Source organism: Ursus americanus, chromosome 34 (assembly GCF_024610735.1).
Source record: "Ursus americanus isolate L20-20 chromosome 34, mUrsAme1.1.p, whole genome shotgun sequence".
NCBI classification, from domain to species: Eukaryota; Metazoa; Chordata; class Mammalia; order Carnivora; family Ursidae; genus Ursus; species Ursus americanus.
The window spans coordinates 10,880,543-10,907,715 of record NC_142160.1 but is presented as its reverse complement, the minus strand read 5'-3'; the positions used below and the strand labels follow the sequence as shown (position 1 = coordinate 10,907,715).

The 27,173-nt window shown below is 44.7% G+C and overlaps 1 protein-coding gene across 2 annotated transcripts in view; it reads right to left on the bottom strand.

Moving 5' to 3' along the window:
• The window catches only part of TJP2 (tight junction protein 2), a 114,123-nt gene extending 97,696 nt beyond the window's left edge, over positions 1–16,427 (bottom strand). Inside the window, exon 1 of one of the 2 annotated variants that reach the window (XM_045772602.2) lies at positions 16,028–16,427. The gene's annotated coding sequence lies outside the window, so the exon portion shown is untranslated. The remainder of the gene's footprint in view (positions 1–16,027) is intronic. The other variant, XM_045772601.2, reaches the window with a different exon arrangement.
• Positions 16,428–27,173: the final 10,746 nt, after the last annotated feature.

Below are 27,173 nucleotides of genomic sequence, written 5' to 3'. Positions count from 1 at the left end.
CCTTCATAAGAGTACTTATTAAGGACAATAACACAGAAAACAAAAATCTAGCCATAATACCCCCATCCAGATATGTACTTACATGGCACTTTCTTCATAAGTCTAGAAACTCTCCAGAAATATGTATTTATTTAGTTAATTCCCTTAGAATTCTTGAAATTCTTTACAACTCTCTGATTAAAAATCACTTATCTACTTAAAACACAACTTTAAGTCTACATGATCCAAAAAAGCTTTTAAGTCAGAATACTCAAGGACACTTCGGTCTGAATGATTTAGGTTGAACATAAAAATTCACAGATCAGACTGGTGTGTTCCCTTGAACTGATTAATTTCTACTTTATTTCTGCCGGAGAAAAACAGTGGACATCCTTCTTCCCTGAGTATTTTAACCGTTCCTGTGCTTTAGAAGTATAAAAATGGAAATGAACTAATGTCCCAAACGGGCTGTTTTACAGGGTGTGGTCTGCTTTTCAGGAGCCGGAAAAAGCCCTAACTAAAAGTAGAAGAGTGAGGGAAACCACTATTTCTTTTTAAGCTTTACTGCAAATACACCATATGACTTTATGCACGTCGTTATATTTTCTGGCCCCTTAATATCTTCATATATAATATATATTTACATATTTGCTACTCAGGTGATCTATCAGAACACTAAGAAAAACAAGCTTCACGATATAAAAGAATCACCAGTTCTCGAACATTAGTTGAGGGTCTCCTAGATTCACCCGCCTCTGCCCAAACCAGCCTGCTCTCTTCACAGTCATCTTCCAAATGCACTCACTCCTGGGTTTATTTAAACCATTACCTTCAACTGGATGCCACCAAACCCGTCGTTCTCATCCTATCCTTCCACCCAACCCAATACGTGTCTGAAATCACCCCCTGCCCAGCTCGCAGCCACAGCTGCCTCTCGCCTTTTCCTGTTTCCTGCATCCCCCTCCTGGTTCGCCCTGCATGAGACCCGGAAGCCATCGTCACCTGGTCCCCTGGTGCCCATTCATACCAGCCCCATGACGCAGGGAAAGAGAGCTGTGTTTACATGGGAAATCTGGATCTGAGTCCCACCTCTGGCGTTTAACGCCTAGTGATCTCCAACAAGTTATTTGACCCTTCTGAACCTATTTTATCATCTGTAAAACTGGAATAAGACCACAACACAGGGGTGGTTTTAGTAATGCATGAGGATGATGTATAGGCATTCCATGTGTATCAGCTCGTCCCTCCCTCCCTTCCTTCCACCTCTGCCATCTGTCCTTTTTCCACTCCCAAGACCTCTTCAAGAAACCTTCAAGAAACCTTCCTCAATCCTCATTTCTCTACAAGGTGCACTTAAAAACTTCCGACCCTCCCATGCACCCACAACTTCCTTCAACACACAGTTAAAGAACCAGAAAAGCCCAAGGCTGAGTGGTTTTGTGGGGGAAAAACAGAGACTGAAAAAAACAGGCAGGCCGAAAGAACAGGGACCCAGGGGCTGGAGTGAGTGATGGAAACCCTGAAAAAGAGAACATAGGGTCTTGGGGGCCCACTCAGGCGGTACCCACCAGCTATAGAAGTTCTCCCTTGTAACAGTCCCCACATTTTAAACCTCTGCTACGGAATAAGTAAGAGCCAACATTAAAATCACTTAATTAACTATTCCTCCCAAAAAATGTGCATACATAATAATTCATGGATTCCTCATTCCTAAGAAATAAGAAACTTTCCATTCCTCATGTGCATGAAATCTGCTCCCTGTTGCTTTTGGAAGAAACTGTGTTCGTGCTACACTTCTACTCTGAACATAGAGTTGTAGGATTCTAGCCGGTCTCTTGCTTGGGCGCAGATGAGGGAGGAGGCAATACACAGAATTTCGAACACCGACAGGAGCTGGCTTAAGTCAAGAAGGGCTTGGCCATTAGTTGGGTTAGAAGGATATTAGTCACTTGTGCAATTTCAGGAAAGGGACAGAGTCTCTGGAACTTGGTAGACACTACACCAGCTCAGAAGCGTTGAGATACAGCGGTCAGCTGCCAGCGCTGGGAAGTGTAGTTCACACAAGCCCACGATCGCCCTGCTAACACACCCCTCCACTCCCAGCATGAACTGGGGCTCCACACTGCCCAGGACTGAAGTCCAGCTCCCCCTCTAATTAGCTCTGTGAGCTTGGTCAAGTCACTTAATGTCTCTTTGCCTTAGTTTCTTCATCTGTAAATGGGGTTAATAATAGCAGGGACCTCACAGAGCTGTTTCAGTCATTCGTGTAAAGCATGTAGCACATGTAACGCGCAGCACATAGTATGTACCATGTAAGTGTGTGTTATTTTCTCTTCCTTGCTAACTAGCTGCAGCTTCATTTTTTCCAGAAAGCTCTCTTTGGTTGAAGACCCCCTCCCCCCAGACCAGGCTAGGTTACTCCTCCTTTTGCCCTCTCAAATACTTTCTGCTTAAATCTATCGAAACTGGAGACATAGAGCTTAAACAGTGTGTTTACGCATGTGTAGAGGATAGGGTGGGTCCTCTGGGCCATGGAAGGAGATGAATTAAAGGAAAGGAGTCCGGGCAAATGAGGGGGTTGACTTCCACATCGATCCAGGCCTGCCCCCAACCCTCTGCAGTAATGGTCGGCCTGGTTGTCAGACACAGGTTTGGTTCGAGGCAGATCCCTGCTCAGTGATCACCGAGCCTCAGACTGGGGCCCCATGGAGGAGCCTCATCCAGCCCTGAGAACCCAGAAAACACTGTGGAGTTTAAGGCAGAAGAACCCGATTACGTGAGCCCCAGGCTTGCTCTCCTGGAATATCAATGGGAGAAGGTGGAGTGTGCCGTCACAGCGCCTGTGCTAACAGTTCACTTGGTTTCAGGCAGAATTCTGCCTGAATTAGTTTGCTAGGGCTGCCGTAACAAAGTACTAGGGAGCGTAACCAACAGAAATCTTACAATTTATTCAGCTCATGGTTCTGGAGGCTGGAAGTGCAAGACCGAGATGTTGACAGGGTTGGTTCATTCTGAGGGCCACGAGGCAGGGCTCTCTCCTTGGCTTGTAGGTGGCCGTCTTCTCCCTGTGACTTTACGTTATCTTCCCTCTGTACATGCCTGCATCCAAACGTCCTCTTCTTATAAGGACACCAGTTATATTGAACTAGGGTCCACCCTAACGACCTCACTTTAACTTCATTACCTCTGTAAAGACCCTATATCCAAATAAGGTCACATTCTAAAGGACTAGGTATTAGGACTCCAACATATGAATTTTGGGGGGAGACAGGGGATACAATTCAACTCATAATGCTGCCTGAAATGAAAAAAAAAAAAAAAAAAGTAAAACTCTTGTAAAGTTTTGCCCTGTGATGGAAAAAGACAAAAGCCCAGAAGTACCTGGTGGCATGGACATGTCCAGCTGGTGATTTGGTCCAGCCCAGGCTTCAGAGCAAACCAGCCAGGAAAAAAATCCTCCATGTTCAAGATGCACCAATGTCTGATACTGTGAGAATGAGCAGGTGTCTCTACAGGCAAGGACAAGGTGCACTTAAAAACTTCTGACCCTCCCACGCACCCACAACTTCCAGGTGTCTGGTAGCAGAAGCTGAATCCATTAACAGGCGCTCAAGAAGCTGAATCGCACTTAAACGCATTAGCACAACTAAGAAGGACGGGGCTGTGCAGACAGCGCTCTGCCCGTGTGGAAAGTCAGTGCAAGGATCTGCTCCAACTGCTGCAGCGCTCACTCAGTCAAGATCGGCTTCTCATTTAAAATCTTCCTATAAAACATTTTGAAATTATCCAAAATTTTTGTTTAAGAAAGTTTTTTTTACATCACCAGTTTCGCTTTTTCCCAAATTATAACTTGACAGTATTATAAAGTCTAGGGTACCTGTTTCATCATGTAATTATTCTCATTATACTGTACATCCTACTAAAAATAAAGAGCAAATTTTAATTTGATGAACAAGCCCACCATTTCCTAAACAACAGATTTTTTTGTGAGCACTTCAGCCATCGGACACATTTGAAATAGGAGAACACTTCCCTCTGCCGATAGTTCTATGTAACATAGAAGAAGCGAGAGAAAGTTCCTTGTTGGGCTCAACACATTTTAACTGGCTTCAAAAAATTATGTTTTTACAGGTCTGTCTCCCCGAGCGTTCTATGATGGCCCAGAAGGTAGGTACGACGTCCTATTCATCTTTGTATCTCTAGTACTTCTCCTTGCTCAGGAACCAGCATAGGACAGATACCCAATAACACCGGGTTTTACTTCCTTATTAAGAGGCAGCAAGGTATAATGGCTTAGACCCTGCAGTCTAGAACCAGCTTCACACTTAATTAGCTGAGTGGCCTTGGCAAGTCTTTTAAACTCTCTGGGACTCAGTCTTCTCATCTGTAAATAGGAGATGATAATAGCACCCACCTGTTAAGATTGGATGAGAATTAAATTTTATGAACATATGCAAAACTCTTAAGGCCTGGAACATATGAAGTGCTATCTTAAGTACTAGCCACAATTATTCTTTACTCACCATATACCTATTGGCCTGGGTTCTATGGACCGAGTATGTCCCTCCAAAATTCTGAAATTGAAGCCCTAATCCCTCGGGTGATGGTATGTGGACGTGGGGTGTTTGGGAGGTAAATTGGGTTTAGATGAGGTCATGAAGGTGGGATAAGTGCCCTTCCAAGAAGAGGGAGAGCGAGATCACTCTGTCTGTGCTCATGCACCCCGGAAAAACCGAGGGAGCACACGGTGAGAGGGTGGCCTTCTGCAAGCCAGGAAGAGGGCCCTCACCAAGAACCCCAACCCTGTTGGCACCCTTCTCTCGCACTTCCAGACTCCAGAACTGTGAAGAGTAAATGTCTGTTGTTTAAGCCCCCCAGTCTGCGGCATCCTGTTATGGATGCCTGAATGGACTAAGGTCCTAGATCCAGCTCAGACAGGTCTTTCAGCTCAGTGGGTGCCGCTCCCTCAATCAGCCCTGGGTTCCCCAACCCACTTTCAGTGCTCTGGAGTAAACCACTTTGAGTCCCCAAGTGTCCACTTAGATCTCCTCTCAGTCCTGCCCTTTGGCAGCTAAGGTGTTGCGAGCCTTTGATCGGGCTATCTACTCCCATCTGGAGGACTCCTAGCTCTCCTGGTGTGGCCCTCTGCCTGACCAGTCCTTCCAGCCTCCAGCATCAGCCAGGCTTCAGAAGGTGAGTGCACACTGCTCAGGGCATCAACATTCGGACCCCATCTGTCTCCCTATTCCAGCCGCCCTCAGGTCTGCAGCTGGGCCGGACTGTTGTCCTGTGTCACTCCTCAGTCATATTTGTGTTTACCTGTTTTCCATCTGCCTCCCCCTCCAGACTGTAAGCTCTGCTCTGAGAGCAAAGGCCTATTTTGCTGAAACTATGTCAATTTCCTACTGAGTTTTCGGGTCCCTGCACAACCACTGAGCCACTCCCTATCCAACACTGATTGAGACTGGACATACAGACAATACCCAGCCCTTCCCGCCCTCAAGAATCACCCAGTCTGATGGAGGGACAACTGTATGCTGTAGTAGGGATGTGAGAGACTGTGGGACAACGAAGAGAGGGGACAATTCTTTCTGAGCATCTTGGCTTGGGAAAACCTTTATAGGGAAGGTACTTGGGTTAGGTCTTAATAATATGCAGATATCCCTTAGGCTGATAAAAAGATCTGAAGCTTCTCAGGAAGAGAAGAAAGTATCCCCAAGAGCCAGAAAAGCATAACAGCAAAAAGCATTCTCAGACCAGTAAGCAGAGTGAGCACCTCTGAGCCCAGGGCCAGAAGGAGGCAGGCAGTAGAGTCTACACAGAGCAAGGGTATGGCAGATGCCATTCCCTCCAGCTAACACAGCCCCCACACCTTGCCTACACGTCACTAAACCATTATGTAGCGAACATGTCTACTGTTCCTGTCGCTGAGATAAGCGTGCTACGTGCATTGCCTTGTCCGATTTTCACAACCAGCTTAAGACGTGGTTATAACGTCTCCCTGTTTTCAGATGAGGACATTCAGGCACCACTGTGACTAAGCAATTTGCCCATGGCCATACAGGTAATAAGTAATAGAGGTGTGATTCCTACCCAGGTTGGTCTGATTATAAAATTCATACCCACTAAGCCTGGGTAGATGCCTTGGGGCCCTTGGTATGTCACCATCATAATGAAATGTAATTGCCACTTATTTGTCTTCCTCTAGAAGGTGGGGTCTCATGAGGGCAAAGACTCTGTTCTGCTCACTATTGTATCCCTAACACGTTGCCTTGTAGAGTACAGGCATTAAGAGTGTGTGTTAAGAATATGCAAGTGCAGGAGCGCCTGGGTGGCGCAGTCGTTAAGCGTTTGCCTTCAGCTCAGGGCGTGATCCTGGTGCTCTGGGATCGAGCCCCACATCAGGCTCCTCTGCTAGGAGCCTGCTTCTTCCTCTCCCACTCCCCCTGCTTGTGTTCCCTCTCTCGCTGGCTGTCTCTCTCTCTGTCAAATAAATAAATAAAATCTTTAAGAAAAATTTTAAAAAAAGAATATGCAAGTGCAGGGGTGCCTGGGAGGCTCAGTTGGTTAAGCGCCTGCCTTCAGCTCAGGTCATGATCCCAGCGTCCTGGAATCAAGTCCAGCATCTGGAATCCTTGCTCAGCAGGGAGCCTGCTTCTCCCTCTGCCTGCTGCTCCCCCTGCTTGTGCTCTCTCTCTCTCTCTCTGACAAATAAATAAACAAAATCTTAAGAAAAAAAAAGAAAGAAAGAAAGAAAGAAGGAGAATACATGAGTGCATGGGGGAGCAACTCTTGATCTCACAGTCATGAGTTCAAGCCCCACGTTGGGAGTAGAGATTACTTTTTTTTTAAGATTTTATTTATTTATTAGAGAAGGGGGGGCAGAGGGAGAGGGAGAGAAAGAATCCCAAGCAGACTCCCTGCAGAGTGTGGAGCCCCAACGCAAGCTAGATCTTAGGACCCTGAGACCACAACTCCAGCCGAAATGAAGAGCAGGACATTCAACCAACCCACTGAGCCACCCAGGAGCCCTGAGATTTTTTTTTTTTTAAGTTATGATGAAAAGAATGAATGAACAGGGTTTCGAACTCTTTTCTAATGTGTACTACTGCCCTTCCTTGTCCCTTCGATGAAGGAATCCTAGTTATCATCCTAAAACCAAGATCTGTGTGCAAACCCCAAGTTCACTTCTGCCCTCTCCCACTCTGGTCAGACAGAGAAAAGCTCCTGCAGCGCTAGTCTCAAGCTGCATGGACAGACCCCTTCCCCAGGCATGGGGGCTTCTGTCACCACCCTCCCCTTCCATCCGCATCCCCATCCGTGCACAAAATAGTTCACACCCTTTGCAAGGACGCAGGGAAGGTTGGCCCTTGGCTGGAGTCTGGAAACTTGGACTTGGGGAAGTTTCCCACCATCCCCAGGGCTGGTAAAAGTGCCTCACCCTCCCGAAACTGTTTGCACAAACAGTGTAATTTCTCCTAACACCAGCTCTCTTTCTGGGAACCTGAACTTCTCGTGCCTGCTCTGCAGAGACTGCTGACGGAGCCAGTCCTAGACTTGGCTCTGCGCACCTTCTCCCTTCGCCGATTTTGCTTTGTATCGGGGACTGCAATAATCATAGTGATGATTCTGTGCTAAGTCTTGTTGAGTCCTCTTACAAATCACTAAAACTGGGGGTGGTCCTGGGGACGCCAAGACACTGTTCTCTGCCCAGGAGCAGCGTTGCGGAATTCTTCCTGTCCACCCGGAGTCCATAGAGGTCAGGCAGGAATGCAAAGGTGTGCAACTGGCTGAGTGGGATCGGGGACAGACAGACAAGTTCAAAGTGGAGTAAAGGCGTTAACTCAGCTCCTGGCCAACCAGCAAGTGCCAGGCAGAGCCGAGCAGCTAGTTCATGGCCACTGACGGTAAACGCTCTCCTCCACTAATGATAATTCAAAATTCAGAGGTGCTCTACATCCTCAGACACAAGGAAGATTCCCTTAAAATTAAATGTAAAATAAAATTAGGGGCTATCTGTCCTGACTGCATGAAACCAGCAGGAAGGGTGGAGCACAGCTCAGCTTCAGACCGCCCCAGAGCGCTGGGTGCCACCGCCCTCCTCAGCTTTCTCTTCCATAGCAAACCTGACCTTTATAACCCAGACCGTCAGCACCCACGCTCTGAATCTGCTTATACCCAGTAACGCTAAGAAGACTAGACACATAGTAGCACCGACCCTAAAGCTATTAAGCTGAGCAGCAAATACATGAAGGGAAGAAAAGTAAAATTCAAGGTCACTACCTGCATAAAGGGCTCTTGCTCCTGGTTGACGAAGCTCACCTTGGTTCTAGGCTGAGTATGATTGGTGGTGACAGGCAAGAAGAGAGAGAGGGGTCAGTCCTGACTCCAGAACTGTGGCCTGAAGGGCTAAAGGGGCTCCTGGTCTGTTAGGAAAGTTCGCGCTTGACACTGTGGTCCCCAAGCAGCATATTCCACTACCCGGTAATGCTGGGCTTCCTGGAAGGGGTGGAAAGGCCAGGCCCGCACAGCTACAGCACCCACTAGCCGGTGACAGCTCCGTCCGTCCCCAGTCTGCAACCAATGCCCCAGACATGCCCTTACTCCCTGGTTTACATGGACTTTGTGGGCCCCAGCTCGCCTTGGTCTCCTCAGAGCCTTCTGCCCGTGCCTTCCCTATCCCAGAGGCTTCTCTTCCTCCAGCCACCCCTCCCCACCGTATCCCTACATTTCAGTTCCCAGCACTTGCGTCTGCCTCCCTCAGATGCTACCCCTTTCCTGGCTCCATGAAACTCCTGCAGGAACAGGGCACCCAGCTACCCTCCAGCTTTGTCCCTTCTCCCACTCTTGCTCCAATCTGACACTTCAAATGCCGCCGAACCACTGGTTCTCAACACACAATCCCCAGACCAGCAGCATCAGCATTGCCTGATTACTTGTTAGAGACAGATTCTCAAGCCCCACCCCAGACCTACCAAGTCAGGAGCTAACACTCAGGGAGTGGGGCTGCAGATATGTGTTTGGACAAGCCGTCCAGGCGATTCAGACATGGCTAACGTTTGAGAACCACTGCCCTACACACTTCCACTTGCTTATCCTGTGGCTGCCTCAAACAATTCTCGAATGTTTCTAAATCCAGCCTCATGCCCTGTTTCTCTTAATGCTGCCTACGTTTCCCAGTAATACAAGAGCAAAACAGCACAATCCAAGTTCGATATGGTGGGCCTCCAAAATGCAACAGGTATTTTTAAAATTCATGGACAATTTGTGATTGTAGAGCATGAAGATAATTCTCCACACGAGTACAGAGCAAAACATTGCCATGCAGCTTGGGGAAGAAAAACCAAAATGAACTAACTCGTGCAAAAATGTCTATCAGTGTACCCTCCATTTGGGGGCACATGAAGATGAAAAGTACCCCAATAAAATACAGACAATATATTGTATATGTAAACGATTTATTAAAATGATTTTTAAAACATACTACTGTAGACTTTAATAAGTAGCATGGACAAACATTAACCTGCACAATATTAAACAATATTTTAGTTGAAGTGTTTAAAATGTCCATCATTAGCACCAATGCATTTTTTTGGTGCGGTTTGGTGTGCACACATCTGGTGTGTTATTAACATTTGAGAGGTGCATGATTTTTTAGTGTGCATTAAATTACTCCCCTTCATCTCGAAGAAACTACATATTCATTAATTCTTCCCTCAAATCCTTTGGAACACACATGAGGCCCTAAGGCAAATAAAAAGATGAACCAAAACTGAAATAAATTTCAAAAAAGCAAAGGGCTCAATTTACATTTTCAGTGTTCTAAACCATGGAAACGAGGGAATCTATTCAAAACTGATTTTCCTCTCTCTGTCTAGTTTTCCTTTAAAAAAGAATAAAAGTGGGGCGCCTGGGTGGCTCAGTTGGTTGGGCGTCTGCCTTCGGGTCAGGTCATGATCCCAGGGTGTTGGAACTGAGCCCCACATAGGGCTCCTGCTCGTCCGGGAGTCTGCTTCTCCTTCTGGCCCTCCTCGTGCTCATGCTCTCTCTTTCTCTCTCTCTCAAATAAATAATAAATTAAAAAATAAAAATAAAAAAGAATAAAAGGGAGGAAAAGTCAGGAACAAAAGGGCTAATAAGTAAGCACATGAAAAGATGTTCAAGATCATTGGCCATTAGAAAATGGGAATCCAAAAACCACGTCACACAGGGGTGCCTGGGCGGCCCAGTCATTTGAGCTTCTGGCTCTTGATTTCCATTCAGGTCGTGATCTCAGGTCGAGGGATAGAGCCCCGCGGCAGGCTCGGCCCTCAGCTCCGAGTGGGCCTGTTCCTCTCCCTCTCCACCCCCACCTCTCCTTGCCTGCATGTACACTCTCTCTCTCTCTCTCTTTCAAATACATAAAAATAAATAAAATCTTCAAAAAAACCCATGTCACACCAACTAGGATGGCAAAAGTAACAAAGACAAACAGTAAGTATTGATGAAGATGTTGGGGAAATGGAGCCCTCATACCTTGCTGGCAGGAGTGTAAAGTGGTACAGCCACTTTGGAAAGGAGTCTGGCTGTTCCTGAAAATGTCAAATACAGAGTTATCATATGTTTTTCACTTGTAGGTATGTACCCAAAATTAATGAAAACATATGCCCACATAAAAACATTTGTACATAAATGTTCACACCAGCATTAGTCATAATAGCCAAAAAATTGAAACAACCCAAAAGTCCATCACCAGATGAACAGATAAATAAAACACGGCAATAAAAAGAGTAAAGCACTGATACATGCTCTAGTGCAGATAAACCATGGGAACATTATGCTAAATGAAAAAAGCCAGATATACAGGACCACAAACTATAATCCCATTTATATGAAATGTCCTGAATAAGCAAACCTGTAGACAGAAAGTAGATTAGTGGTTGTTTAGCGTGCGGGAGGAAAGGGATTGGGAGATGCCAGCTAAGGGGCGGAAAGGGTTCATGGAGGAGTGGTATTCTTTTTAGAATACCCAGCAATAAAAATGTCCTGAAGCTGATTATGGTAACGGTTGCACAACTCTGGGAACATACTCAAGACCAATGCATCATATACTTTAAATAGGTGAATTGTATGGCATGTGAATTATATACCAATAAAAAAAATTTTTTGAGATAGAGAGAGAGAGAGAGAGAGAGAGAGGGAAGGAGTGGGGGAGGGGCAGATGGAGAAGGACAGAATCTTAAGCAGCCTCCACACTCGGTGCAGAGCCAGACATGGGGCTTGACCTCACGGCCCTGAGACCATGACCTGAGCCGAAATCAAGAGTCGGACACTTAACTGACTGAGCCACCCAGGTCCCAATAAAATTATTTTTTTAATGGCCTAAAGCAAGAAAAGAATTACAGATTCAGTTAACTAAAAAGTATTAGGTACCTGAAATACGTAGGTTCTTCTGTCTTTTTTTGCATTATAAGTTTCTCCCAAATGAAAATAAAAGATAGATTTCTACTATCATTTTAAAATGTACATGCACTTTTACAAATAAGGTTCGTTGCAGTCCTTGCTATAATCTTAAAGGGAGATAATTACGCCCCTAACTTTATATTTTGGAATGTGGACACTGAAAGTATATGAGGTTTACTCCACCCGGTCAGCTGCTCAGGGCAGACGTGAGTCCGGCACCTAAATCCTATGCCCTTTCTTCTAAACTCTGTAGCATCTCAGGGCGCCACACAGATACCGACTGGCCGGTCTGTAGAGATGGCAGGGCTGACTGATCTCAATGAGGAGAATGCCCACGTCTTGCCCAGCTACAACAATGCTACATTCAAGCCAAGTATAATCTAACTCATCACTCATCAGAAGTCTTGTGGTACCATGGAAGGAACCCTTTGCTTTTGGGAATTTATTTCAGTTTTGGCTCATCTTCTTATTTGCCTAAGGACCGAGCGCATGTTCGACCTGATGTTCCAAAAGATATTAATGAATACAAAGCTTCTTGGAGGTGAAGGGGGATTTGTAGGCAGGGGTGATTCTACGTGGAAGAACATGGAAAGAACCACCGTCTAGAGGAGGAAGACTACAACTGGCTTCAGTTTTCTCATCTGTAAAATGAAGGAAAAAAGAAATACCTCTCTCAAGGTCGTTATAAAGATTTAATGAGAATGTATCTGAAAGTACCTAATTTGCAATAGGCATGGACTCTAAATCAAATAGTCCAATACCTTGATCTCTCCTATGGAGACCAGTGGGTTCTTTCAAACATACAGGCTACTAAACGTCAGATCTTGAAAATGATGGCCAACGTCAACCATTTTTACTAAACTCCCCAAATGATTCCCCTGGCATCACTGAAAAAACCATTCACTGAACACGTTCTAAGGAATTTTCTTCTCATGGAAAGTCCACTTCTCTGTGGACTACAAAACAGCATTTATTCACCAAATAAAACTCTGAACTATATTGCTATTTCAGAAGAGAACGCAGCAGAAGAAGGGAAACCTTTTCTCTTTTGCCTTACTACAATTACAAGGAGACAACAATCTGAATTTCTGTGAATACAAGAATATCCTCAAGACGAAGAATTTTTGTCTAATCTTGCCCATTTGAATTATCTTTTATTCACCATTTCAAAGGGATTTTTCAGTCAAAGGAAGCGGTAAGTTCCTTCCTACAAGTTGATAGCTTCTTTCTGATACAAGTCATAACACAAGAAAAGTCAAGTGTCTTAGTAAAAGAAATAAGAATCTGGGAAGAATTTGAAGCATCTCCCACTATTCAGCTATTTAGTAAATCTTCCCAATATCCTTGATCACTTATGGATTAGAAACCATATTTCTTTTTTTTTTTTTTTAGAGATTTTATCTTTAGATTTTTTTAGAGTTTGTTTTTTTTTTTTTTTTTTTTTTTTTTGACAGAGAGAGACAACCAGCGAGAGAGGGAACACAGCAGGGGGAGTGGGAGAGGAAGAAGCAGGCTCCTATCAGAGAAGCCTGATGTGGGGCTCGATCCCAGAACGCTGGGATAACGCCCTGAGCCAAAGACAGACGCCTAACGACTGCGCCACCCAGGCGTCCCTTTTTAGAGATTTTTAAAGTAATTTTTAAAGATTTTATTTTTAGGTCATTTCTACACCCAACTCACAAGCCCAAGAGTCCCATGCTCTACCCGGTGAGCCAGCCAGGCTCCCTGAAACCACATCCTTGATCCATAACAATGACCCTCTTAGCTCCCGAATGAAACCACTTTAATTAGTTTGCCAATTCATATTTGTGTTCTCACTGAAATGCATGTCCTCAAATCACAAGCTGGGCAATTTTAAGCACATGCAGGCAAATGACTTTCATTATTACAAGGCTTTCCTCAATTATACAAACATTTTTACAACTAGAAATAATGTTGTTGGACCATTAGGCTCATTTAAAATGAAAGCAGAAACAAAATGCATAGTTTGGGGTATTTAGGAAAATTACTACAAATCTGCTTTCTGAAGTCTTGCTGTGATCTCCTGTATTTACCAAGCAACAACTTTTTCCTTAAAGTTTATTCTAACTACTTTCAAAAATGTGTTTGAATCACTGTTAAAAAATAAATAAACCCAATAAAAACAGGATACCTAAAATAAAGCCAGTGAAAGGAAGCATAGAGATAAATGTCGCCAGGCATCTGGCTATTAATGTGCATCTAGTTAATCAGTGTGTTCGAGCCCTTGGTAGCCCGTTCCTTTGCAGCCAAAACAAAAAGGAAACCTCATGGGTTGTCTCTACTAAAAGAAAGCATTTGCACTCTAAGAACCTGCAGCTACAGTGCCATGTCCACCAGGACAGTGACCCAGGAATCTCTACATGTTTATACGTATTCTGTGAACAGCATTTTACTTTTACTTTACATTCCGATTCAGCCTTTTCTTCATCCTACAAAAAATATCAATTAAAGTATGCAGAAGTTGGGGCGCCTGGGTGGCACAGCGGTTAAGCGTCTGCCTTCGGCTCAGGGCGTGATCCCGGCATTATGGGATCGAGCCCCACATCCAGCTCCTCCGCTATGAGCCTGCTTCTTCCTCTCCCACTCCCCCTGCTTGTGTTCCCTCTCTCGCTGGCTGTCTCTATCTCTGTCAAATAAATAAATAAAATCTTTACAAAAAAATAAAGTATGCAGAAGTTGCGGGGCTGGGGAGAGGGGAGAATGGGGTATTGTTTAATGGGCAGAGTTTTTGTTTAGAACCATGAAAAAGTTCTGGTAATGGAGAGTCGGGATGGTTGCATTGTCAGTGTACTTAATGTCACTGAATCATACATTTAAAACGGTTAAAATGGTGAATTTCATGTTATGTATATTTATCATAATAATAACACTCAAAGAAGGGGGGGTGGAGGAATGGGGTAACTGGGGGATGGACATTATGGAGGGCATGTGATCTAAGGAGCATTGGGTGTTATATAAGACTGATGAATCACTGACCTCTCCCATTGAAACCAATAATACATTATATGTTAATTAATTGAATTAAAATAATTTTTTAAAAAAGAAAAAAATAATAACAGTCAAAGAATTAAAGTATCCAGAAACAAAAAATTCACAGGCTAGTATGCTAACCACATGTCCAAATCTTGGTGAGGAGCCTGACGCTGTGCTGGAGGGGCTGCGACCCATGCAGCTTAAGTGTGGTTGTCCTGCTTTGGCAAAATGAAGGTTCAAATGTAGGAGCTGATGAAAACCTATGGAAGCGTATTGTAAATCACTTCTTCACACTGGACAGAATACTTCACCCCCAAGATACCCTAGGCCGGTGCTTTTCAAACCTTATTGTGGAAACGATCCCGGGGGGGGGGGGGGGATTTTGAACCAGCAGGTCTAGGTCCACTTTTACGGGCCCCCAGGTGAAGCTGCTGATGCCCTGGACCTCACTTGAACCCTCAAGGCGCCAGAGCCCCTATCCATCTAACCATCTATAACCACGGGCCCCTCACGCTGCACACCTCTCAGGTGAGCTGGTGAAGGACGGAAATTACCTGCAAGCCACCGTTTGTAAAAATGCGTTGAGACACTTACACAGAAAGCCTGACGCAGGGGTCTTCCCAAGTGTCCCCACCCACCTCCGGGCCTGGGAAGCTGCCACAGAGGACGAGGACAGTTCACAGAGAGGCAGTTTCGCAGAAAGCCTTCACGCAGACTTCAAAACAGTCTCGAGAATACCCTTCTCAAGCTCGAAGAATGCCTGGAATTCAGTGGCCTTTATCCAACATAAAGATCTCCAACTCAGTTTTGACTGAGTTCCCTATAGAAGAACCCCGCAGCCTTGAACACTGACAACGCCCCGCATGTTAAAGGGAAGGGGGGAAACCCCTCGAAGGCTCTTTGGCTCCGGGGCACAAATCGCGCCTTCGCGGGTAGCTCTGGCCCGCGGGCACCTCCGGGACTGTGCCGGCGGGCTTTCCGTTCTGCGGGGTTTGCAAGCCCGGTAGCTGAGACTCCGCGGGCAATCCCCACCTGCTTGCAACTAACCAGCGCCTCCCTCGGCCCCATGGCACCAGCTCCTGCCCCCTCCAATACTGCAAACGCTGGCTACGCCAACAGAAACTGAGGCCCTTTTATCCTGGTTAAAGAGAAGCTCAACAGAAAGTGAAACGGTCCCTATTCCTTGGGGGAGAAGGCGCCAGGCCAGGTAGGAAAAAGACTGTAGCTCCCAGGCACCTGTAGCTGCCCCAGGTGAGGGTTAGAACCCACTTCCAGACGATCCCCCAAGAGAAATCCTATGATGCGCTGTCGTCGCCCTGGAGGACCGGGAGGCAGAAGTACGCTAAGCATCCCCAGAGAGGAAAAAATCAGTGCCCAATAAAGTACTCCGAATCCACAGGGAGATGGGGGGCGCGGCATGAACTTGCAAGTACTCTAGCTGCCCCTCACCTCCGCTCGCACGCCGATACAAGGAGCCAGTGCCCCGCCACACCCCGCAAATCCCTCGCTCGCAGGGTCGGGACCGGTGGGAGGCATCCAGGCGACGCCCGAGCCCTGGCCGCCACGGGGCAGGCGCTCTGGGGCCGGGGAGGGGAGAGAGGAGGGTACTCGCCTGCGAGCTGGGGGCGGCCGCAGTCGGCGAAGTCCCGCGCAGGACTAGGGCGGCTCCCGGGGGCGCCGGGGCGCGCTCCGACGCGGCGTCGGCTGCTGTGCCGGTGTACCCTGCGCTGCCCGTGCTCGTCGCTGGCGGCGCCTGGCCGGAGCCGGAGTGCGGGACGCTGCCCAGGGAATGGGCGGGCACGACTGGCCTGGGTCGCCGCTCCTGTGTATTATTGTGGACTCAAGCTATTTCCTGTTTGGTGGTTTGGGAGAAAGAAAGAAAAAAAAAATCCAGGATGGGGGCAGGGGGAGTGGGCGGTGGAGAGCCAGAGAGCCGCGGCGGATAGGACAGGAGGGTGGTCAGCGGCCGTCACCTGCTTCCTCGAGACCCCAAGGGGTGCCAGGTGCGCGAGTCTGGGGCAGGAGTGCAGCTTATTGTGCTCTACTTTGGGGTGTTGTCAACGACTTGGGGGGAGGGGTCGCATGCGCCACCCAGCGGTAGGGCAGGGACCACCTAGTCCCCCAAGCCGGGACATCCATTCCCCTGCCTCTTCCCTTCTCTGCGAAACTGCCGCTGTGCTTTTTTTCCGCCCAAGGGCAGAAGGGACTCGATGTGCTGCTGTCTTTATTCATTCTCTGGTCCGCTTTCTGATTCTTTCCATGGGTGTGGGCTAGAAAGGGGTTAGCTACACTACCCTTCAAAAGACCACGGAAGGGATGGTTGTGGGCCATTACCGTAGGTGCTTGGTGGCGCTGGGGTCTTTGTTTTTGCTTGGGGGTGGGTTGAGAAGCAGGTTGGTCATTTGGGTGGAAAGTTAACTTTTATGACCAGCTTCCGTTCCCCTCCCCCATGAACTTCACCCTTAGCCAGGATCACAGGGTCTGAGGCCCCAATCCGGAAATACCGGTTCCTCCCGCTGGGACAATAGGTGAGGGCGGGAGCCTTAACTCGAGAGCCTGCTTAGTCACTGCGGGAACCCCTGCTCAGCCTGGAAGGCAACATCTTCAAAGTGCCCAAGCCTGCAACTAGCAAGCAGGTGCTCCTTCCATTTAGTCACGTTAAAAATCCTGCGAAGGTAATAGGGGGTTATTGTTTAATGGGTTCAGAGTTTCAATTTGGTATGATGAAAAAGTTCTGGAGAGGGATAGTGGTGTTGGTTGCACATTAGTGTGAATGTACTTAATGCTACTGAATTGTATGCTTAAAAATGGTTAGTTTTGGGGCGCCTGGGTGGCACAGCGGTTAAGCGTCTGCCTTCAGCTCAGGGCGTGATCCGGCGATCTGGGATCGAGCCCCACATCAGGCTCTTCCGCTATGAGCCTGCTTCTTCCTCTCCCACTCCCCCTGCTTGTGTTCCCTCTCTCGCTGGCTATCTCTATCTCTGTCGAATAAATAAATAAAATCTTTAAAAAAAAATGGTTAGTTTTGTGTTATGTACATTTTAGCACACACACAAAGAAAAACCTAGGAAGTTTCATTGAAGACACCTTTGCATATGACTGCCAAACCCTCCTGCCCTCCTTCCCACCCAGACCTCTGCTGGGAAGTAATGGAATGAATGACAGTGCTTCTGATAAAACTCAAGTTCATTTAGTTTAGACTTCTGAGGGTACTATCAACAAGTTATTTCAAAAAGTTAGTAAATTAAGCCTAGAGGACAGTACAATTTTTAAAAAGAGAACAGTAATTTCCCATGTAAGGGGAAATTTTGTCAGGTGAATTTAAAGCAATTATCTAACTCCACATCCCTTGGGTATATACCCTAAGGATGGAAGACGTTTTAAAAAAAGCCAAAACTGCTTTTTAGTAATGATAATGTTAGTAAGAAGTAATTATGTTAATAGCTTTAAGAATCAAGATTTTTTAGTATAAAAAAATAAATATAAAATCAAAGCAGTTAAGCAATATTAAATTTGAATTAGAATTGTCGTTTAAAACTCATGGTATACTTTTCTCTCTCTCTCTTTTTTTAAGATTTTATTTATTTATTTGACAGAGAAAGAGAGCCAAAGAGCACAAGCTGGGGGAATAGCAGAGAGAGAAGGAGAAGCAGGTTCCCCGCTGAGCAGGGATCCCAACCTGGGGCTCAATACCAGGACGGAGATCATGACCTGAGCTGAAGGCAGATGCTACCCAGGTGCCCCTTATGGTATACTTTTCTTTAAAAAATACATTTCCAGGATCACCTGGGTGGCTCAGTTGCTTAAGTGTCCAACTCTTGATTTAGGCTCAGCGCATGATCTCGGGGTCATGAGGTCCAGCCCCATGTCAGGCTCCATGATGAGCATGGAGTCTGCTTAAGATCATGTCTCTCCCTCTCCCTCTGCCTCTACCCTCCTGCTCTTTCTCTCTCTTTCTAATTAAAAAAAAAAAAAAAATTCCAAGGTCTGTCTACTCAAAATGCCCACCACACTTTGACCAGCCTCGTAGGAATAAGTACTCCAAGATTTCAGATTGTGGTCTCTAAATACCTTATTTCTCTAAAAGGAACTAGATCTACTTGGAGAAGTGGTTTATTTTCTGTTAGAGGCAAGAAATATCCAAAATAAGCCTGGAATATCTTGTCAATTCAGAAAGCAGTGAAGCTATCAAAAACTAAGGTTGACATCAAATGGAATCTGGAGCCAACCTGTAGAAGCATCCACCGGCCAAAGTGGGATAAATTTTAAGCCTCAAGGAGAAAAACGATGGGATGCCTGGGTGGCTCAGTTGGTTAAGCATCTGCCTTTGTCTCAGGTCATGATCCCATGGTCCTGGGATCAAGTGCTCAGCAGGGAGCCTGCTTCTCCTTATGCCTGCCACTCTCCCTGCTTGTGCTCTCTCTCTCTCTGTCAAATAAACAAATAAAATCTTAAAAAAGAAGAAGAAGAAGAAGAAGAAGAAGAAGAAGAAGAAGAAGAAGAAGAAGAAGAAGGAGAAGAAGGAGAAAAAGAAGAAGAAACTGCAATGAATTGAGACATATAAAATATGTATATATCCATGAGTCATAATGGTACAAAAACAGAAATAAAAAAAACCCTAACTGATTCGCTTTGCAGATGCAATAGAGCCAACTCATTATTTTGAAAGCTGATAAATTGTAAGAGAAAGAATTACACATTTCACCTGCGTTTTCTGGACTGTATCTAACATTTCTGTACTACTTCAGATCCCCTTTGCCTCACCTGTCTCTTACTCCAGCCACTGCTGCAGCAACAAGGTCTAGGTGGGCTCTATCCAGCTTCATGCAGGAACGACCAGAGAGTAGACTCATCTCTTCCCTCCCACCCCTGTGCTTCCCTGTCAGTGCCAGGGTGGGGATGCCCGTGCGTACACCACCCCAAGCTAATGTTTCATTGTCTAAGCTTCTACCAGTCAGGGATAGAAACTGATATGTGAATATTCCTTCCCCCCCCCAATATGAACTATCCTGAGACTCACTATATATTGCTTCTCAGAAATCAAGTTACATTGATCAAGCAATCAGGTGCCTAAAAGCAGCAGCCTACTGAGTGAGTCTCCCTTCAGCTGGCTTTCTCTGCTTCTCCCATCCCTCACTTTTTTTCTGTACAATCATTTTCCCCAATAAAGCCCATGACTCAAGGCTCTGCTTCCTGGAAAACTCAGGCTAAGACATGTACAAACTGTGTTTCAGGATAACTAAATAATTGACGAAGAAATTAATCTAGCTAACAAATAAGGATTGACGAAATTTGAATATCAGCATTTTCCAAAATACTAATAATATAGTGGATCAAAGCAACAGTCATCGATGGCCACTAACATCACAGAAAAGATCACCGGACATTATGTGCCATCTGATGGAAATGTACAAAATCACAAGTGGCACATTCTTGCCAAAAAGAGCAAACCCGAGTCTGACCAAGTTTCTAGATCCAACTACCAGTTTATAAGAATTACTAGAAGAGAGGGATATGTTAAACAACACTAGTATGGGGTACAGTCAACAAAATCCAGAATCTGGAAAGCTCATGAAGTCAACTGATCCAATTTCCTCAACAACAACTAGCAGGGCAGTAAAGATGAAGGGGGAAGAAGCCTATAGATTAAAAGATTTAAGTGATAATCAGTGAAATACAATATGTATCTCTTGTCTGGACCCTGATTCAGAACAACCAACCACTAAAAAAATGATGAGATATTTGGGAGAAACCTGATATTCCCTAAGTTTTAAAATGTTTTAATCACATGCCACTGATTTAATCTAGTATGTGGAGTTGATCTTGCTACTATATATGTTTGAGTGGCATGCCATATATATATATATACATGCACACACACACTAAAATAGGTGTTTAATTTCTTTCCATATATGAATTGAAATGAACATTTTAAAGACTTGGATTTGGGATTTTCTTTGAATGTGTTCAGGTAGGAAGAAAGGGACTCTGGCTGGCGTAGCTGGTAACTGACATTATCTTGGTTTTTCCCACCCACTCTTTTCATTCTGGGTACATGCTGTATGTATTCCTTTGTCTGTAGCTTTCCTGTAATCTACAAAGCAGCATTTTCAGGAACTAATAAACATTTCCACTCTGAAGACTGCACATTTCAAAATCTGCTCAGAGAAACAAAAAGAGATGCCTCCATGGGCCCCAGGGGCAGTACCGTGAAAAATGGGGCAAGGACTCTGGGTTCTGACTCAGAGCTCAGCAGAGGTTCCGTCCCTGCACTGGCCTCAAGGCAGCCCCATAGAAACCGTCTTGCCTTTCTACGAGACAAAGCCCTATTCTGCTGCCTCTCGGGACAGGGAGTTCTGTGTTCTGCGTCCCGAGGTTCTGAAATCAATCCTGGGCTTCACCTGCAGGCTGGACAGACAGGATGGGGAAGAGGTCAAATCACAGTCTAAAGTGGGACACTTGCCTTGATAAGACAGGTGTTTTCATTACTGGCAACAGGTGCACCATGGAGCCCAGAAAGAGCTTTGTTTCTAATCTTGACTTTGCTATCGGCTGCCTGTGTACGTTTGGCATTTCTGCCCAGTTTTATTATGAAATAATTGACTTATATCACCGTATAAATTTAGAATGCACAGCAGAATCGCTTGATATACATCTATTGTGAAATGCTTGCTACAGTAGGGTCAGCTAACATCCATCACCCTATATAGATACAACACGAAGAGAAAAAGAGGGTGCCTGGCTGGCTTAGTTAGTGGAGCATGCATGAGTTCAAGTCCCATATGTGCTGTAGAATTTACTTATAATTAAAATAAAATCTTTAAAGAGGAAAAGAAAAAAGAAAAAAATGTTCCCCTTTTGGTGAGAACTCTTAAAATTTACCCTCTTAACAACTTCCCCACTGCGTTAGCTGTAGTCATCATGACATCCCTAGTACTTATTTATAACTCACAGTTTGTGCCTTTTGACAACCTTCTTCCAAGTCCCTCTCCCTGCACCTCCCCAGTTTTGCATTTAACTTCAGTATTTTCACCCTTTGACCCAGCAACTCCACTTCTAGGTATCTACCCCACCCCCACAAGTAATGAAAAAAATATACTCAAGAATGCATATTCCTGTGTGCTGAAATAGCAAAAAATTTAAATTAAATACCATTAAAAGAGTGGCCACATAAACAGTCCATAACTAGGTGTTTCATTATTCTATTTTGTAAGTCTAGCCTTGATTTCCCCTTAAACAATTTTATTATGTAATATATGATACATATGAAATAATGTAAGTAACATCTATATAACCTTGAGAGCATATAATAAAATGAATACATGAACCCATCACACAATTAATCAAGAGAACAATTACCAATGTTTTTGATGACGCCATGTGCTTTCAAGACCTAACCACCCCCATCCACTTCAAGGGAATCACTATCCTAAAATAATGCGTTCATTAAAAAAAATTTTTAGGGGGTACCTGGGTGGCTCAGTCAGTTTAGCAGCTGCCTTCGCTCAGGTCATGATCCCAGGGTCCTGAGATCGAGGTCTGCGTTGGTCTCCCTGATCTTCGGGGAGCCTGCTTCTCCCTCTTCTTCTGCCACTCCCCCTGCTTGTGTGCTGTCTCTCGCTCACTCTCTGTGTCTCAAATAAATAAATAAAATCTTTAAAAAAATTTTTTTTAGGGGCACCTGGGTGGCACAGTCAGTTGAGTATCTGACTCTTGTTTATGGCTCAGGTCATGTTCTTAGGGTCATGAGACTGAGCCCCAGTCAGGCTCCATGCTCAGCACGGAGTCTGTTAGAGATTCTCTCTCTCCCTCTCCCTCTGGCCCTCCCCACCATGTGTGCATGCTCTCTCTCTCTCTCTAAAATTAATAAACTAAAAAAAAAAAATTTTTTTTTACCCAAACATATACATCTTCCTAAACAATATATTGTTTGGATTTGCTTGTTTTACGCTTTATAAAAATAGAATCACACTGTGTGTGGGCTGCAGCCAGCAATTTTCACTGCAAATTATATTTCTAAAATTTATTCGAGTTGTTGAATATAGGTGTATTTCATCCAATTTTCCTGCTGTATAATATTCCATTTCCATATTTGATTCTCAATTTTCCTTTGGAATAAAAAGATGTCCACCCTCTAGGCAGACAATTACTTTCTGGGTGATTTTTGGAGAAAAGCTGTCAGATTGTTGCAAGATCAGAATTTGTAGACAGGAATGGTTCTTCATTTCACCCACCAAGGAAATACATATATCACCCCATGTCATTTGGGGGGGGGGTTTACCTTCAAAGCATGTTTGATGTTGCATAGCTACCAGAAAATGCACCAAAGTACAGCTCCCTAAACCTCTTTATATTCACACCAATCACTCCATAATTTCAAAAATGGGTATCCCTTTATTTTTTAAGATTTTATTTATTTGAGAGAGAGACAGAGAGTATGAGCAGGGGGAAGTGCAGAGGGAGAAGCAGGCTCCCCACTGAGCAGGAAGCCCGATGCAGGCTGATCCCAGGACCCCAGGATCAGGATCTGAGCTGAAGGCAGCCGCTCAACCAACTGAGCCAACAAGGCGCCCCAAGAATGGGTAGCCTTTTTGTCCACATCCCTAGATTACTACTTCTTGCTTCCATTCATAAAAGTCTGCGTCTTCCTCCCAGGTTAGTCCGTGGGTGGATTTTACTTTCCTCTGGCTCTTCGGATTTGTAAACGTCTTTCCTTCATAATTCTTAAGCCCGTGGGCCTTGATGTATTCTGCTGCTTTTCATAGGCTTCTCGTTTTACAGCCACACAACTCTTTCAGGTATTGAAATGACAGCCAACGAAGCGGTAACGATCTTGAATCCAGTGGAGAGTATATGAGTGTTCACTGTACTAGTCTTTCCATTATTTTGTATGTTTGAAATTTTTCCTATATAAAAATGTGGGGAGGGTGTGGGATCGAATAAACTGAATTCTGGATGTCCTTCTTGACTTTGTCTAACATCTCTTTTTTTTTCTTTTAAGATTTTTATTTATTTATTTGACAGAGAGACAGAGTGAGAGAGAGTGAGAGAGAGCTCCAGCAGGGAGACACGGGAGAGGGAGAGGGAGAAGCAGACTCCCCACTGAGTAGGGAGCCCTGCGCGGCTCTTGATTCCACAACCCTGAGATCAGGACCTGAGCAAAGGCAGTTGTTTAACCAACTGAGCCACCCAGGCGCCGCAGGAGTCACATCTTTTTAAGGTGTATCTTCTGACTGATTCTGAGGAATGTTCTCTATCAGGTAAAAACAGGTAGTCTGTATGACCAAATATGCAAAGTTGTCCACAACACATTGCTAAGGAAGAAAGCAAGGTACAGAGCAATAGATATGGTATGGGCCTCTTTATGCAGTTGATACACATATGTGTGTATATGTATGTACATGTATACATACGTGTGTGTACATACACATGCAATGAATAGTAAAAGGGTTAGAAGGATACTCAGCATTTTGGCAACTAGCTAACTAAAGGTAAGTGGGAGAGTTTCTGATTTAAGAGAATAGGAAAATGGTAGTGAAGACAGTTCAGCTTTTTGGGGGTACTGTTCTGAATTTAATTAAAAGCAAAGTAAAATTAAGGGGTGCCTGGGTGGCTCAGTCGGTTTAGTGTCTGCCTTTGGCTCAGGTTGTGATCCCGAGGTCCTGGGATTAAGCGCCCCCGCCAGGGCTCCCTGCCCAGTGGGGGTGGAGAGTCTGCTTCTCCCTCTCCTTCTGCCCACCCCCAACTCATGCTCTCTCTCTCAAATACATTTAAAAAAAAGCAAAGTAGAATAAATGCATGGGATGAACTATATGATCTGTCAGGTATCTTCTGGCTGACTCTTGTCGTGATCCTAATGGAAGGAGGACGTCCGTCTTGAGGGGGACTTAGTGAGAGGTAGTGGTCATGGGGCCTGGTGCATCCTGCAGACTGAAGGGGGCAGCTGCAACTCTCAGAAACACCCTGGCCACAGTTGCATGGATCACGTGGCCGCTGCGTGCTCTTTCAACACTCCTTACCCTGGCCTTACCCCCACTCACACCTGTCTGACCTAAGAACAGGGTTGCTCCTGAGCCTGGAGAAACCTCAGGTCCCTCCTCCATGGGACAAGGCAGGCAGCAGCCCCACCTTCTCCCCAAGCAGAGGCAGAAATGGGGCAGGTAAACACCTCACGTGTAGCCACCTGTCGGAGTACTGAAAAGAAAGGCAAGAAGAGTAGCCAAAGTCTATCCCTTCTCCATGCTCAGCAATCCCTGCGTCAGTTACCTGGAGCCTCTAACACACTTTATAGTCCACTCTGCTTTGGCGTGATACTTTAAGTCCTTCCTAAACTCTGTTTAGAGGCAGGGGTTACCTCTAGATAGCTTCTGTGGCCAAAACTTTGGGAAGTTTCTCTAAGAAAACAGCAGTTTAAGTACTGCCTGCTTTATGGCATTCAGTGATGAACTTTGGCAAATAGCTCATAAAGAAATAATTCTTTCTGTTGATCATGTTAACAGTCCAAAGATTACTGTAGTTTTAGTTAAGCCTCTGGTGAATATTAATTTTAAAATACACACGAAAAGTATAGTTTCCCTGGAGCTGGGATTGCCTGTGAATTTCCAGGGAGAAAGATGGAGACAGAAACATATGTAGATATAGAGATAAATTAATTGAACAACTTTGTAGAAAACAAGGATATGATGACTTATACGGTCTAATGTAAAAATCATCTTTTTTTATTGTGGTGCTCGAAAAGCTGTCAACAACAAAAAAAGATGTAAACAAAATAATAATATATAATTATAACTGGTATTTACATGTATAGGCCAATCATAGAAATTAAAGGCTGTGATACAATTGAATTGAATTGCATCTGTGCTTATGATGCATTGGGAAATAGTGGGAGTATTAGGGACATGACCGAAATAATGGGCTCACATTGTAATGAGTACTTACTTGGCATACCACGCCTGCGACACCAAAGTGAGGTTATATAAGTCTGCTAATTGATTGCTGGATTCTTCCACTGAAATCAACAACAACAATTTAAAAACACAACGCAGACCAGGGCAGGTGAGAGTGTGAAGAAACTGCTACAATGCTTGCCATTGTAAACTGTTCCCACTCTTTCAAAAAGCATTTTCATAAAACCCACCAAGATTCGTAAAAAATGTTCAAATCATTTGACCCTGTGATTTTACCCTGGGCTCCCGTCTTCAGACAATAGTACAAATGCAGAGAAGACTATATGCACAGAACTTTTCATCAACACATTAGTCTTAAAAGCAAAAAATGGAAAACAATGAAAATACCCCCAAATTAGAGAAAGTTAAGTAAATTAAAACATATCCACTAACAGGTACATTATGGGGGCACATATATGTTAACTATGAAGATTATGAAACAATATTTATTCAGTCAATGAATACTTATCAAGCCAGCTTTACTATAGCATGCTAAGCTCAGGGGACACAATGATGCCCAAAAAATGAAGTTTTGGCCCTCATGGAGCTTGCAGATAATACTTACAGTGTATATTCAGTGTAAATGACAGAATACAAAATTCTCATACCATGATTGCCACTGTGCAAAACTGAAATACACGGGCAGAAGGACAGGAACAAAATAAACCAAAATGCAAACTGTGTCTTTGTTTTATTTGGGGTAGTGATAGCACAGATAATTTCCCTCCCCATTTCAGCACTTTACAGATTGCATTCAGGATTTTTGTAATTTAAAATATTGTGGGATGTGTAAAAACCTCAAGAAATACTATTAGCTGAAAAATTCAGAATAGTTAAGCAGAACATATAGAATAGCTGGGGCTGTGCGTGCTGATGAACCGAGATTGAAAACAAACGTGCACAGAGGAAAAATATGAAAAGCAGTAGGATCTGAGTTAACTCATTTGTTTTTTTTTAACAAGTACATGTTCATGGGTTGGTTCAAGGTTTGTAACAAGGTATACTTTTGAGACTTGGAGGAGTCTCCCCCTCTGCCAGTCCAAGAACTCTGGAGAGAGTCCCCTGGTACAGGTGGAGAAAGATTGCATGGGTGTTGGGAGTCCCCAGACCTGGGCCTCTGTCCTCGCGTGGTCACTTTCTAGTTATGTAACTGAAGTCAGCTCCCTAGACCTACTTGAACCTGTTTACCTTTTCTTTTTTTTAAGATTTTATTTATTTAAGAGAGAGAGTACACAAGCAGGGGGAGGGGCAGAGGGAGAAGCAGACTCCCTGCTGAGCAGGGAGCCCGACAAGGGGCTCGATATCAGGACCCAGAGATCATGACCTGAGCAGAAGTCAGACACAACCAACTGAGCCATCCAGGCACCCCTGTTTTCCCTTTTAAAAATGAGGATAATATTATCTGCCTCAGAGAATGTTGTTAGTGCTAGAAATTATATACATATGCAGAGAAAAAGCTCTAAGATAGCGTATCAGAATTATGATCAGCTACAGAGAACAGAATCTCGACCACAGTGGCCAAACAAGATCGACCTCTGTTTTGTTGTTGTTTTGTTTTTTACAAACATCTGGAGGCAGGCAGTCTCATTTTGGTACAGCAACTCTCAGATTAAAACAGGGGACAAGGTTTTTCCAGTCTTTCTGCTCTGCCGTGTTTGCCTGTGGTTTTGACCCTCATAGGTCCGAGATGAGTCCTCCACCTTCAGGCATCTAGGGCATCAGGTAGGCAAAAGCCCACGCTAGCTGAGTCTACCAACAAGCTTTCCTGTAAGCTTTTCTGCTTATGTTAGTCAAAGTAGGTTCCTACAGCTA